General features: G+C 39.0%; 1 protein-coding gene across 1 annotated transcript in view; it reads left to right on the top strand.

Moving 5' to 3' along the window:
* Positions 1–16,807, top strand: part of LOC123747452 (probable glutamate receptor) — a 128,849-nt gene that overhangs the window by 59,590 nt on the left and 52,452 nt on the right. The gene's annotated exons all lie outside the window — the stretch shown is intronic.

Here is a 16,807-nt window from a genome sequence, read left to right as displayed (position 1 = left end):
CATATATATATATATATATATATATATATATATATATATATATATGTCGTACCTAGTAGCCAGAACTCACTTCTCAGCCAACTATTCAAGGCCCGATTTGCCTAATAAGCCAAGTTTTCCTGAATTAATATATTTACTATAATTTTTTTCTTGTGAAATGATAAAGCAACCCTTTTCTCTATGTATGAGGTCAATTTTTTTTTATTGGAGTTAAAATTAACGTAGATATATGACCGAACCTAACCAACCCTACCTAACCTAACCTAACCTATATTTATAGGTAAGGTTAGGTTAGGTAGCCAAAAAAAGCTAGGTTAGGTTAGGTTAGGTAGGTTAGGTAGACGAAAAAACATTAATTCATGAAAACTTGGCTTATTAGGCAAATCGGGCCTTGAATAGTAGGCTGAGAAGTGCGTTCTGGCTATTAGGTACGACATATATATATATATATATATATATATATATATATATATATATATATGTCGTACTTAATAGCCAGAACGCACTTCTCAGCCTACTATGCAAGGCCCGATTTGCCTAATAAGCCAAGTTTTCCTGAATTAATATATTTTCTCTAATTTTTTTCTTATGAAATGATAAAGCTACCCACTTCATTATGTATGAGGTCAATTTTTTTTTATTGGAGTTAAAATTAACGTAGATATATGACCGAACCTAACCAACCCTACCTAACCAAACCTAACCTATCTCTATAGGTTAGGTTAGGTTCGGTAGCCGAAAAAGTTAGGTTAGGTTAGGTTAGGTAGGTTAGGTAGTCGAAACACAATTAATTCATGAAAACTTGGCTTATTAGGCAAATCGGGCCTTGCATAGTAGGCTGAGAAGTGCGTTCTGGCTACTAGGTACGACATATATATATATATATATATATATATATGTCGTACCTAGTAGCCAGAACGAACTTCTCAGCCTACTATGCGAGGCCCGATTTGCCTAATAAGCCAAGTTTTACTGAATTAATATATTTTCTCTAATTTTTTTCTTATGAAATGATAAAGGTACCCATTTCATTATGTATGAGGTCAATTTTTTTTTATTGGAGTTAAAATTAACGTAGATATATGACCGAACCTAACCAACCCTACCTAACCTAACCTAACCTATCTTTATAGGTTAAGTTAGGTTAGGTAGCCGAAAACGTTAGGTTAGGTTAGGTTAGGTATGTTAGGTTGTCGAAAAAACATTAATTCATGAAAACTAGGCTTATTAGGCAAATCGGGCCATGCATAGTAGGCTGAGAAGTGAGTTCTGGCTACTAGGTACGACATATATATATATATATATATATATATATATATATATATATATATATATATATATATATATATATATATATATATATATATATATATATATATATATATATATATATATATATATATATATATATATATATATATATATATATATATTATTAAATATGACCGAAAAAGTAAGATTGATAATTCTAACACGAATTTTCTCAATCTTTCATACATTTCTTTTCACTGTTGGAGGTAAATCAAAAATCAATTCTCCAAAATTCATTTTTATTTCTAGTCTGACGCGACACGAGCGCGTTTCGTAAAACTTATTACATTTTCAAAGACTTTAGTTTACAAATACACAACTGAATAGAACTTACGCATCTCCGATTTTATATCTACATTTGAGTGAGGTGGATGGGGTGAGGTGGCATTAATAGGGTATTAATTTCATCAACACAAGACAGAACAAGAGGTGGTATTAATAGGGTATTAATTTCATCAACACAAGACAGAACACGAAACAATGAATAGACGTGTATTGAATAGACGTGTTTGTAGAAAGCCTATTGGTCCATATTTCTTGATGCTTCTATATTGGAGTGGAGTCTTGAGGTGGGTAGAATATAGTTGTGCATTAATTGGATGTTGATTGCTGGTGTTGACTTCTTGATGTGTAGTGCCTCGCAAACGTCAAGCCGCCTGCTATCGCTGTATCTATTGATGATTTATGTGTTGTTTACTATGATTTCTCTGGCGATGGTTTGGTTGTAGGAAGAGATTATATGTTCCTTAATGGAGCCCTGTTGCTTATGCATCGTTAAACGCCTAGAAAGAGATGTTGTTGTCTTGCCTATATACTGGGTTTTTTGGAGCTTACAGTCCCCAAGAGGGCATTTGAAGGCATAGACGACGTTAGTCTCTTTTAAAGCGTTCTGTTTTGTGTCTGGAGAGTTTCTCATGAGTAGGCTGGCCGTTTTTCTGGTTTTATAGTAAATCGTCAGTTGTATCCTCTGATTTTTGTCTGTAGGGATAACGTTTCTAATAACAATATCTTTCAGGACCCTTTCCTCCGTTTTATGAGCTGTGGAAAAGAAGTTCCTGTAAAATAGTCTAATAGGGGGTATAGGTGTTGTGTTAGTTGTCTCTTCAGAGGTTGCATGGCGTTTCACTTTCCTTCTTATGATGTCTTCGACGAAACCATTGGAGAAGCCGTTGTTGACTAGGACCTGCCTTACCCTACAGAGTTCTTCGTCGACTTGCTTCCATTCTGAGCTGTGGCTGAGAGCACGGTCGACATATGCGTTAACAACACTCCTCTTGTACCTGTCTGGGCAGTCGCTGTTGGCATTTAGGCACATTCCTATGTTCGTTTCCTTAGTGTAGACTTCAGTGTGGAAACCTCCGCTCTTTTCCATGACTGTTTCATCTAGAAAGGGCAGCTTCCCATCCTTTTCCATCTCGTAAGTTAAACGCAACACGGAACTCTGCTCAAATGCCTCCTTCAGCTCCTGCAGATGTCTGACATCAGGTACCTGTGTAAAAATGTCGTCAACATACCTGCAGTATATGGCCGGTTTCAAGTTCATGTCGACTAAGACTTTTTGCTCGATGGAACCCATGTAGAAGTTCGCAAACAGGACACCTAGGGGAGAACCCATGGCGACCCCATCTACTTGCTTATACATGTGCCAATCCGGGCTCAAGAAGGGTGCCTCTTTAGTACAAGCTTGGAGTAGTTTCCTCAGGAAGGAAACGAAGGACACTACAGCCGAATTAAAAGCAAAGGTCAACAAGCTGATCGAAACTGTTAACGCCAAGAAATCCGGACTCCACCTGCCAAAGATCATTGGGGAATATAAACCTGGATATGCGTATGGAAATGTCAAGACACACAAGCCTGGAAACCCACTTCGGCCAATCATTAGCCAGATACCCACACCCACGTACAGACTGGCGAAGCGACTCAATGGCCTGCTGACTCCTTATGTTCCTTGCGCCTTCAGCCTGAAGTCTCCAAAGGAATTTGTTGACTTACTGCGGGGCACACGGGCCACAGGGATAAGAGCCTCGTTGGACGTAGAATCGCTGTTTACCAACGTACCTGTGGACAAGACAATCGGGATGATTGCCGACAGAGCGTATCGTGATCCAGCCTGTACTCATCTTGACATACCAGAAAATATTCTGAGGAAACTACTCCAAGCTTGTACTAAAGAGGCACCCTTCTTGAGCCCGGATGGGCACATGTATAAGCAAGTAGATGGGGTCGCCATGGGTTCTCCCCTAGGTGTCCTGTTTGCAAACTTCTACATGGGTACCATCGAGCAAAAAGTCTTAGTCGACATGAACTTGAAACCGGCCATATACTGCAGGTATGTTGACAACATTTTTACACAGGTACCTGATGTCAGACATCTGCAGGAGCTGAAGGAGGCATTTGAGCAGAGTTCCGTGTTGCGTTTCACTTACGAGATGGAAAAGGATGGGAAGCTGCCCTTTCTAGATGTAACAGTCATGGAAAAGAGCGGAGGTTTCCACACTGCAGTCTACACTAAGGAAACGAACATAGGAATGTGCCTAAATGCCAACAGCGACTGCCCAGACAGGTACAAGAGGAGTGTTGTTAACGCATATGTCGACCGTGCTCTCAGCCACAGCTCAGAATGGAAGCAAGTCGACGAAGAACTCTGTAGGGTAAGGCAGGTCCTAGTCAACAACGGCTTCTCCAATGGTTTCGTCGAAGACATCATAAGAAGGAAAGTGAAACGCCATGCAACCTCTGAAGAGACAACTAACACAACCCCTATACCCCCTATTAGACTATTTTACAGGAACTTCTTTTCCACAGCTCATAAAACGGAGGAAAGGGTCCTGAAAGATATTGTTAATAGAAACGTTATCCCTACAGACAAAAATCAGAGGATACAACTGACGATTTACTATACAACCAGAAAAACGGCCAGCCTACTCATGAGAAACTCTCCAGACACAAAACAGAACGCTTTAAAAGAGACTAACGTCGTCTATGCCTTCAAATGCCCTCTTGGGGACTGTAAGCTCCAAAAAACCCAGTATATAGGCAAGACAACAACATCTCTTTCTAGGCGTTTAACGATGCTTAAGCAACAGGGCTCCATTAAGGAACATATAATCTCTTCCCACAACCAAACCATCGCCAGAGAAATCCTAGTAAACAACACAGAAATCATCGATAGATACAGCGATAGCAGGCGGCTTGACGTTTGCGAGGCACTACACATCAAGAAGTCAACACCAGCAATCAACAGCCAATTAATGCACAACTATATTCTACCCACCTCAAGACTCCGCTCCAATATAGAAGCATCAAGAAATATGGACCAATAGGCTTTCTACAAACACTTCTATTCAATACCCATTGTTTCGTGTTCTGTCTTGTGTTGATGAAATTAATACCCTATTAATACCACCTCTTGTTCTGTCTTGTGTTGATGAAATTAATACCCTATAAATGCCACCTCACCCCATCCACCTCACTCAAATGTAGATATAAAATCGGAGATGCGTAAGTTCTATTCAGTTGTGTATTTGTAAACTAAAGTCTTTGAAAATGTAATAAGTTTTATGAAACGCGCTCGTGTCGCGTCAGACTAGAAATAAAAATGAATTTTGGAGAATTGATTTTTGATTTACCTCCAACAGTGAAAAGAAATGTACGAAAGATTCAGAAAATTCGTGTTAGAATTATTAATCTTACTTTTTCGGTCATATTTAATAATATATGTCTACAGGAAAGACTGCTACCAAAATATACTAATATATATATATATATATATATATATATATATATATATATATATATATATATATATATATATATATATATATATATATATATATATATGTATATATATATATATATATATATATATGTATATATATATATATATATATATATATATATATATATATATATATATATATATATATATATATATATATATATATATATATATATGTCGTACCTAATAGCCAGAACGCACTTCTCATCCTACTATTCAAGGCCCGATTTGCCTAATAAGCCAAGTTTTCATGAATTAATGTTTTTTCGTCTACCTAACCTACCTAACCTAACCTAACCTAGCTTTTTTTGGCTACCTAACCTAACCTTACCTATAAATATAGGTTAGGTTAGGTTAGGTAGGGTTGGTTAGGTTCGGTCATATATCTACGTTAATTTTAACTCCAATAAAAAAAAATTGACCTCATACATAGAGAAAAGGGTTGCTTTATCATTTCATAAGAAAAAAATTATAGTAAATATATTAATTCAGGAAAACTTGGCTTATTAGGCAAATCGGGGCTTGAATAGTAGGCTGAGAAGTGAGTTCTGGCTACTAGGTACGACATATATATATATATATATATATATATATATATATATATATATATATATATATATATATATATATATATATATATATATATATATATATATATATATATATATATTGTGACGATAATCTCCTTCAAGAGATTGAGCCTGTTCTTCCCTCCACAAATACGTCGTTACCTCTATATAAAACTACTATGGAAGAAATGTCCAACAATGACAACAACACCAGCAAGGTTTGCCAGAGCGCAAAACGTATGCAGCCAGGGACACCTGCTCAGACTCAAACCGCCAAACTACCCGTCTTGCTGCCGGCTCCTCGCTGATTGGTCGCCGGTCTGGCTGCAACTGCACTCGCCCACCATACTTCTTGATGTCTGGGGCCGCCACGACCTCAGTCCTCAGAATATTCAGTGCTTTCTCACAGTTAACACTTCTCCCTGCTAGACGTAAGCTTTGGCGTACGTGTACTGAGAGAGGTGATAGCTTAAAGCCGATGTTCCCGCACCTCTCATTTACTTGTCTATTGCACTTCTTGTTATTTTGCTCACTTGTCTTAACGTAACTTTTCATTGTGTCATTTAATTATTCTTATTATTTTGATTGATTGATTTTATTATACGAATTTGTTTGTCCATTTTATTCATGTTTTATTTATTTAACGTAATTAAAATTTCATTGTTAAAATTTACTTGTGTTTTGTGTGTCTTCTCCTTACCTTACCACAGACGAAGTTCCAGATTTTCTATTTTTTTTTTATACTATGTGACGAGGCCATACCCCTAGCTTTGAACAGCCGAACACCAACGCGTTACCGTCACATATTATATGGGGGCCTGTCCTAGGAGCTTCACTCAGGTACTGGTGCCAAATGGTAATTAATGGTAAGCGTATTTAACTTTGTTAACATAGCTTTTACTATTTTTCATATTCAATTTCATTTTTTATATGGTGCGGTGTATTGTGCATTACGAGAGTAACATATAGTGAAGGTGAGACAACTTTGGATTACGTGGTGACTGTAGGCCGCAGTCATACTCTTAATTGGTCATCTCTCCCTCCGTGTTATTACTCGTGTTTACCATCTTCGTCCCTTGGATATTTCTCATTTTTGACAGATCATCATATTGGTACCCTGGTACTGTGGTCTGCCCCGGGTCAAGAGTACCCAATCTTCTGCAATCTGACTGTAGGAGGACAAAGAGGGCCATAGTTCCTCTAGCTCGAACTTTAGTTGCTGAATTGGGACCTCAGCAGCAGTTCTCGTCACCAGTTGACACCTCGCACCCCTACACGTCAGTCAGAGATGATGATACATACAACGGTAGGGAATTAGCTTACTTTTTCAGAGCACAAAAGTTCGCTAATTCTGTAAGTATCATATTAAATTCAGTAGGAAAAACTTGCTTTATGTCCTATAGAGACTTGGCAAGGTATGCCTACATCCTTGGACTACCAATTTTACTTTTGAGGCAATTTACTGTTTCATTTGTTTTCGAAACTCTGTTTCATTTGTTAGTAGGATTTTCTTTCCCTTATCCTCTTACATGAGTACCGGGTACAAGATTTCCTGCGCCCTTGATTTAATTTAATCATTTAACATCTTTTACTTAACTTTAATTGTTAAAGATCTCACAGGATAGGTACCAGTTGCCACGTTGTCCTGTTTCTGACATTCACTATTGAATATTCGTGTACCTTTATTTGCTAATTTCACCATGTTTCGTCTCCAAGCTTTCCGTGCAAATCCAGCAGGTGAAATAGGGACTTTAAGTCGTGCCAAGAGGACTGAATTACAAACTCTTGCACATGAGTATCAACTAGAAGTTCCCTACCAAGCCAACAAAAACGACCTACACAACCTGTTGCTGGATTACTATTTAGAGCAAGGTAAGATAGACTCTGAAACTCATGAAACTTACTATATTGCAGATAAAACTGATTTGGCAACGCTGAAACTCAAACTAGAGCTGGCCAAGACTGAACGCGAGCAGCAAAGGGAAGCCCTCGAACAACAAGAATGAGCAGCTGCCATACGAAGGGAAGAACAAGAACGTGAGATTGCCTTACTCCAGGAGCGGGAACGCGTACGGCTTGAAACCAAACAACGCGAGTTGGAGATGCAACGCGAACATGACAAGCAACAAGCGACTCTGGCTCTAGAGTGTCGTCAACGCGAAATCGCCTTGGAAACTTCACACTTCACTCAACGCCAGCAAGCTACTGCCAATCTTCCCGTCAGTTTTAATATATCACATGCAAGTAAGTTAATGCCATCCTTTGTAGAAGAAGAAGTTGATGTGTTCTTTACCACCTTTGAAACCCTTGCTAATCAACTCAGTTGGCCTGTCGACCAATGGGCCACACTTCTCAGAGTCCATCTTACAGGTAGAGCTGCAGTCACACTCAGTACTTTGGCGTCTGAGAATGACTACCACACTCTGAAACAAGCAGTGTTGGACGCCTACCTCCTCTCTACTGAAAGTTATAGAAGGAAATTCCGTGACCACCTGAAGGCAAGTACCACTACCTTCCTCGAGTTTGCTAACACGAAACGGAGGTATTTCATGAAATGGCTGGAAGCAGCACATGTCTCTACTTTTACAGAACTCGTCAACCTGATGCTTGTTGAAGAATTCTTGAGACGTGTGCCGCCTCCTGTCCGCCTCTACTTAGCAGATAAAGAAGAAACCGACTACCTGAAGTGTGCTAAGTCGGCTGACACTTACAGCCTCATCCACCGGCTGACACCCGAACCATCCTCCAGTAAGAAGTCGTGGTACAGTTACGAGAAAGTGAGCCCCGTTCAAGCTGGTTCGCAACTGTACTGCAAGTATTGTAGACTCTATGGACATACCATAGACAAGTGTGGTAAGTCTCAATACAAGGGAACCACTGACCAACAAAAACCCAAACCAACTCCTCCTAAGTCCGGTAAGCCTGTGATGAATGTTGGTGTTGATGTTAATGATCTTTCTCTTTTCAGTAACCACCTGTATACTGGAACTGTCTCTGCCAACGGTTCAAATCCGGAGGGACGTTTCAAATTGAAGATCTTGAGGGACACAGCGGCTCTTCAATCGATCATCTTGAAGTCGGCTGTGCCCAACATCGTCTACACCGGAGAAACTGTCTTCATCACTGACCTCACTGCTACCACTCCATACCCTCTCGCCAGAGTCCACCTGGATTGTCCCTACGTGAACGGAGAAGTCCAAGTCGCCGTCAGGGAAAAGCCTTTTCCCATGCCTGGAGTGCAACTTCTCCTAGGCAACGACTTGGCAGAAGACCTGCAACCGACCAACCTGATCGTCATGGACAAACCCCAGGTGTGTAACTCTGTGCCAAGTAACCCTATTCTAGAGTATGTTCCAGCAGAGGTTCAAGAGAGTGATGAAGTTTCTCCTCCGGTTCTCGTGACCACCCGTGCACAAGCCGCACGTCCACAGCCAGCTGACTCTACTGCTACCGCTGTCCCTCAAGACCCTCAGAAACTACCCCCGCATCTGACCAAGTTGGAGTTCCGTAAGTTGCAGAGGGAAGATCTTACTTTAACACCATTGTTTTTCCAGGCTGAGACTCAACCCGACAGTATTCCTGGGTTCTTCCTAGAGAACGACTTGCTCTACCGCAGATATAGACCCAGTAAACTGAAGGAGGAGGACGATTGGGCCAACATCGACCAACTTGTGATTCCTACCAGCCTGCGGCCCACTATTCTACACCTGGCCCACGGAGCACTCTCCCACTACGACTTCAACAAGACTTACCATGGAATTCGTGAAGACTACTACTGGCCAGGTATGGTAAATAACGTCAAACAGTACGTAAAACAGTGTCATACGTGTCAGATGGCAGGCAAACCGAACATCTCCATTCCCAGAGCGCCACTGATTCCCATACAGGTGCCTGCGGAACCTTTCCACAGACTCATAATAGACTGTGTTGGTCCTTTACCTCGGACCAGTTCGGGTAACGCCTACATCCTAACCATCCTGTGTCCTACCACCAGATTTCCCATAGCAGTTCCAGTGAAGAACATCACGGCTGCTACGGTTATAAAACATCTATTGAAGATCTTCACTCAATACGGATTTCCCAGGGAGATTCAGAGCGACTGTGGTACCAACTTCACCAGTGATCTCTTCAAAAGGACACTGGAGGAGTTCAACATCAAACAGGTATTGTCCAGCCCCTATCATCCTGCTTCACAGGGTTCTCTTGAACGTAGTCATCAGACTATCAAAGCACTCTTGAAAAAGTTTTGTAGTGAAACCTCTAAGGAATGGGATAAGCAGATTGACCTTATAATGTGTATTTACAGAAGTCTCCCCAATGAGTCCCTAGGAGTATCTCCTTATGAGATGCTCTACGGCCGTAAGTGCCGTACTCCCCTAAAGGCTTTCAAAGACTCTCTCCGAGATGCCACCTTCAGTGAGCATCAGAATGTGCCCCAGTTTCTTCAAAACCTTCAACACATTCTAGAGAGAGTCCACCGTTTTGCCCATGATAATCTATTGAAAGCCCAGGAGAGAATGAAGACTCATTACGACCAGACCAGCAAAGTAAGAAAATTCAAGCCGGGAGACTTCGTCCTTGCATACTTCCCTATCCCAGGTTCACCTTTACAAAACAGATTTTCAGGACCCTACCGCGTCAAAGAGTGCAGGTATAACAACAACTACGTAACAGAGACTCCAGATAGGCGGCGGAAGACCCAGCTGTGCCACGTCAACCTCCTGAAGCAATATAATGGTACTCCTCCCACTGTCCTGATTAACTGTTCTACCTTCACAGAACCCTACATCCACAGTGAGACCTTCCCAGTTTCTCCTCCCGAAAGCACTGACAAGGAGTCAGCGCTTTCTAATTCCGAAATCCTTAATGATCTTCCCAAATACTTTCAGGATAATAATCGTGCTCCTTTGCCATATTCTAATTCTACTCTCACCTCGTCAGATAAGCCCTTCATCCTCCATGTCGACGCCAGTGATACCGACGTTGGTGGTGTCGTGATGCAGCAACGAGGCGAGGAGAATACACCTGTCAGCGACTATTGCTACAAGGAACTACGGAACAATTGGCAAGGAGCTACTCTTCATCATCCTGAAGCTCCAGCACTTCACTCCACACCTGAAAAGTGCACGGTCCACCATCAACACGGAACACACCACCCTACACCTCCTGCAGCACGCCCACTTCTCATCTCAACGTCTTCTACTATGGGCTTGCTAACTGCAGAAATTCAACCTGGAGACACACTATACCAAGATTCCGACAACATCTTAGCCAATGATCTCTCCAGAGTTTATGAAGTAGAAACGACTCCATCCATTACTCCACCACATAACGACGTACTTCTTCCAGAACCACAGGCTTCGGGGGAGAGTTGTGACGATAATCTCCTTCAAGAGATTGAGCCTGCTCTTCCCTCCACAAATACGTCGTTACCTCTATATAAAACTACTATGGAAGAAATGTCCAACAATGACAACAACACCAGCAAGGTTTGCCAGAGCGCAAAACGTATGCAGCCAGGGACACCTGCTCAGACTCAAACCGCCAAACTACCCGTCTTGCTGCCGGCTCCTCGCTGATTGGTCGCCGGTCTGGCTGCAACTGCACTCGCCCACCATACTACTTGATGTCTGGGGCCGCCACGACCTCAGTCCTCAGAATATTCAGTGCTTTCTCACAGTTAACACTTCTCCCTGCTAGACGTAAGCTTTGGCGTACGTGTACTGAGAGAGGTGATAGCTTAAAGCCGATATTCCCGCACCTCTCATTTACTTGTCTATTGCACTTCTTGTTATTTTGCTCACTTGTCTTAACGTAACTTTTCATTGTGTCATTTAATTATTCTTATTATTTTGATTGATTGATTTTATTATACGAATTTGTTTGTCCATTTTATTCATGTTTTATTTATTTAACGTAATTAAAATTTCATTGTTAAAATTTACTTGTGTTTTGTGTGTCTTCTCCTTACCTTACCACAGACGAAGTTCCAGATTTTCTATTTTTTTTTTTATACTATGTGACGAGGCCATACCCCTAGCTTTGAACAGCCGAACACCAACGCGTTACCGTCACAATATATATATATATATATATATATATATATATATATATATATATATATATATATATATATATATATATATATACATATATATACATACATATATGTATATATATACATATATATATGTCGTACCTAGTAGCCAGAGCGCACTTCTCAGCCTACTATTCAAGGCCCGATTTGCCTAATAAGCCAAGTTTTCATGAATTAATTGTTTTTCGACTACCTAACCTACCTAACCTAACCTAACCTAACTTTTTCGGCTACCTAACCTAACCTAACCTATAAAGACAGGTTAGGTTAGGTTAGGTTGGGTTGGTTGGGTTCGGTCATATATCTACGTTAATTTTATCTCCAATAAAAAAAATTGACCTCATACGTAATGAAATAGGCAGCTTTATCATTTGATAAGAAAAAAATTAGAGAAAATATATTAATTCAGGAAAGTTTGGCTTATTAGGCAAATCGGGCCTTGCATAGTTGGCCGAGAAGTGCGTTCTGGCTACTAGGTACGACATATATATATATATATATATATATATATATATGTGTGTATATCACGAAAATAAACACGTGATTAAGAATGTGACAATGTCAGACCACGGAGGAAAAAATGAAACAGGAAATTTCCTTAAGTACTTTCGTATATTAAATACATCTTCAGAAGGTGAAGGTGAAGTGATATATATATATATATATATATATATATATATATATATATATATATGTCGTACCTAGTAGCCAGAATGCACCTCTCAGCCTACTATGCAAGGTCCGATTTGCATAATAAGCCAAGTTTTCCTGAATTAATATATTTTCTCTAATTTTTTTCTTATGAAATGATAAAGCTACCCATTTCATTATGTATGAGATCAATTTTTTGTTATTGGAGTTAAAATTAACGTAGATATATGACCGAACCTAACCAACCCTACCTAACCTAACCTAACCTATCTTCATAGGTTAGGCTAGGTTAGGTAGCTGAGAAAGTTAGGTTAGGTTAGGTTAGGTAGGTTAGGTACTCGAAAAACAATTAATTCATGAAAACTTGGCTTATTAGGCAAATCGGGCCTTGCATAGTAGGCAAAGAAGTGCGTTCTGGCTACTAGGTACGACATATATATATATATATATATATATATATATGTCGTACCTAGTAGCCAGAACGCACTTTTTGGACTACTATGCAAGGCCCGATTTGCCTAATAAGCCAAGTTTTCCTGAATTAATATGTTTTCTCTAATTTTTTTCTTATGAAATGATAAAGCTACCCATTTTATTATGTATGAGGGAAATTTTTTTTTATTGTAGTTAAAATTAACGTAGATATATGACCGAACCTAACCAACCCTACCTAACCTAACCTAACCTATCTTTATAGGTTAGGTTAGGTTAGGTAGCCGAAAACGTTAGGTTAGGTTAGGTTAGGTAGGTTAGGTAGTCGAAAAAACATTAATTCATGAAAACTAGGCTTATTAGGCAAATCGGGCCTTGCATAGTAGGCTGAGAAGTGCGTTCTGGCTACTAGGTACGACATATATATATATATATATATATATATATATATATATATATATATATATATATATATATATATATATATATATATATATATATATATATATATATGTCGTACCTAGTAGCCAGAACTCACTTTTTGGCCTACTATTCAAGGCCCGATTTGCCTAATAAGCCAAGTTTTCCTGAATTAATATATTTTTTCTAATTTTTTTCTTATGAAATGATAAAGCTACCCATTTCATTATGTATGAGGCCATTTTTTTTTTTATTGGAGTTAAAATTAACGTAGATATATGACCGAACCTAACCAACCCTACCTAACCTAACCTAACCAATCTTTAAAGGTTAGGTTTGGTTAGGTAGCCGAAAAAGTTAGGTTAGGCTAGGTTAGGTAGGTTAGGTAGTCGAAAAACAATTAATTCATGAAAACTTGGCTTATTAGGCAAATCGGGCCTTGCATAGTAGGCTGAGAAGTGCGTTCTGGCTATTAGGTACGACATATATATATATATATATATATATATATATATATATATATATATATATATATATATATATATATATATATATATATATATATATATATATATATATATATATATATATATATATATATATATATATATATATATGTCGTACCTAGTAGCCAAAACGCACTTGTGGGCCTACTATGCAAGGCCCGATTTGGCTAATAAGCCAAGTATTCCTGAATTAATATATTTTTTCTAATTTTTTTCTTATGAAATGATAAAGCTACCCTTTTCATTATGTATGAGATCAATTTTTTTTATTGGAGTTAAAATTAACGTAGATATATGACTGAACCTAACCAACCCTACCTAACCTAACCTAACCTAACTTTATAGGTTAGGTTAGGTTAGGTAGCCGAAAAAGTTAGCTTAGGTTAGGTTAGGTAGGTTAGGTAGTCGAAAAACAATTAACTCAAAAAAATTTGGCTTATTAGGCAAATCAGGCCCTGCATAGTAGGCTGAGAAGTGCGTTCTGGCTACTAGGTACGACATATATATATATATATATATATATGTCGTACCTAGTAGCCAGAACGCACTTCTAAGCCTACTATGCAAGGCCCAATTTTCCTAATAAGCCAAGTTTTCATGAATTAATTGTTTTTCGACTACCTAACCTACCTAACCTAACCTAACCTAACATTTTCGGCTACCTAACCTAACCTAATCTATAAAGATAGGTTAGGTTAGGTTAGGTAGGGTTGGCTAGGTTCGGTCATATATCTACGTTAATTTTAACTCCAATAAAAAAAAGTGACCTCATACATAATGAAATGCGTAGCTTTATCATTTCATAAGAAAAAAATTAGAGAAAATATATTAATTCAGGAAAACTTGTCTTATTAGGCAAATCGGGTCTTCAATAGTAGGCTGAGAAGTGCATTCTGGCTACTAGGTACGACATATATATATATATATATATATATATATATATATATATATATATATATATATATATATATATATATATGTCGTACCTAGTAGCCAGAACTCACTTTTTGGCCTACTATGCAAGGCCCGATTTGCCTAATAAGCCAAGTTTTCCTGAATTAATATATTTTTTCTAATTTTTTTCTTATGAAATGATAAAGCTACCCATTTCATTATGTATGAGGTCAATTTTTTTTATTGGAGTTAAAATTAACGTAGATATATGACCGAACCTAACCAACCCTACCTAACCTAACTTAACCTATCTTTATAGGTTAGGTTTGGTTAGGTAGCCCAAAAAGGTAGGTTAGGTTAGGTTAGGTAGGTTAGGTAGTCGAAAAACAATTAATTCATGAAAACTTGGCTTATTTGGCAAATCGGGCCTTGCATAATAGGCTGAGAAGTGAGTTCTGGCTACTAGGTACGACATATATATATATATATATATATATATATATATATATATATATATATATATATGTCGTACCTAGTAGCCAGAACGCACTTCTCAGCCTACTATGCAAGGCCCGATTTGCCTAATAAGCCAAGTTTTCCTGAATTAATATATTTTCTCAAATATTTTTCTTGTGAAATGATATAGCTACCCATTTCATTATGTATGAGGTAAAAAAAATTTTATTGGACTTAAAATTAACGTAGATATATGACCAAACCTAACCAACCCTACCTAACCTAACCTAACCTATCTTTATAACTTAGGTTAGGTTAGGTAGCCGAAAAAGTTAGGTTAGGTTAGGTTAGGTAGGTTAGGTAGTCGAAAAACAATTAATTCATGAAAACTTGGCTTATTAGGCAAATCGGGCCTTGCATAGTAGGCTGAGAAGTGCGTTCTGGCTACTAGGTACGACATATATATATATATATATATATATATATATATATATATATATATATATATATATATATATATATGTGTGTGTGTGTGTGTGTGTGTGTGTGTGTGTGTGTGTGTGTGTGTGTGTGTGTGTGTGTGTGTACTCACCTAATTGTGCTTGCGGGGTTTGAGCTTTGGCTCTTTGGTCCCGCCTCTCAACCGTCAATCAACTGGTGTACAGATTCCTGAGCCTGCTGGGCTCTATCATATCTACATTTGAAACTGTGTATGGAGTCAGCCTGCACCACATCACTTCCTAATGCATTCCATTTATTAACTACTCTGACACTGTGTGTGTGTGTGTGTGTGTGTGTGTGTGTGTGTGTGTGTGTACTCACCTAATTGTACTCACCTAATTGTGCTTGCGGGGGTTGAGCTCTGGCTCTTTGGTCCCGCCTCTCAACCGGCAATCAACTGGTGTACAGATTCCTGAGCCTATTGGGCTCTATCATATCTACGTTTGAAACTGTGTATGGAGTCAGCCTCCACCACATCTCTTCCTAATGCATTCCATTTACTAACTACTCTGACACTGAAAAAGTTCTTTCTAACGTCTCTGTGGCTCATTTGGGTACTCAGCTTCCACCTGTGTCCCCTTGTTCGCGTCCCACCAGTGTTGAATAGTTCATCCTTGTTTACCCGGTCGATTCCCCTGAGGATTTTGTAGGTTGTGATCATGTCCCCCCCTTACTCTTCTGTCTTCCAGTGTCGTAAGGTGCTTTTCCCGCAGCCTTTCCTCATAACTCATGCCTCTTAGTTCTGGGACTAGTCTAGTAGCATACCTTTGGACTTTTTCCAGCTTCGTCTTGTGCTTGACAAGGTACGGGCTCCATGCTGGGGCCGCATACTCCAGGATTGGTCTTACATATGTGGTGTACAAGATTCTGAATGATTCCTTACACAGGTTCCTGAACGCCGTTCTGATGTTGGCCAGCCTCGCATATGGCGCAGACGTTATTCTCTTTATGTGGGCTTCAGGAGACAGGTTTGGTGTGATATCAACTCCTAGATCTTTCTCTCTGTCTGTTTCATTAAGTACTTCATCTCCTATTCTGTATCCTGTGCCTGGCCTCCTGTTTCCACTGCCTAGTTTCATTACTTTGCATTTACTCGGGTTGAACTTCAACAGCCATTTGTTGGACCATTCACTCAGTCTATCCAGGTCATCTTGTAGCCTCCTACTATCATCTCTGTTTCAATCCTCCTCAT

This window comes from Procambarus clarkii, chromosome 32 (genome assembly GCF_040958095.1).
Source record: "Procambarus clarkii isolate CNS0578487 chromosome 32, FALCON_Pclarkii_2.0, whole genome shotgun sequence".
Classification (NCBI taxonomy): Eukaryota; Metazoa; Arthropoda; class Malacostraca; order Decapoda; family Cambaridae; genus Procambarus; species Procambarus clarkii.
Note: the sequence above shows the minus strand (reverse complement) of the source record. Positions and strands in the feature narration are given on the sequence as shown.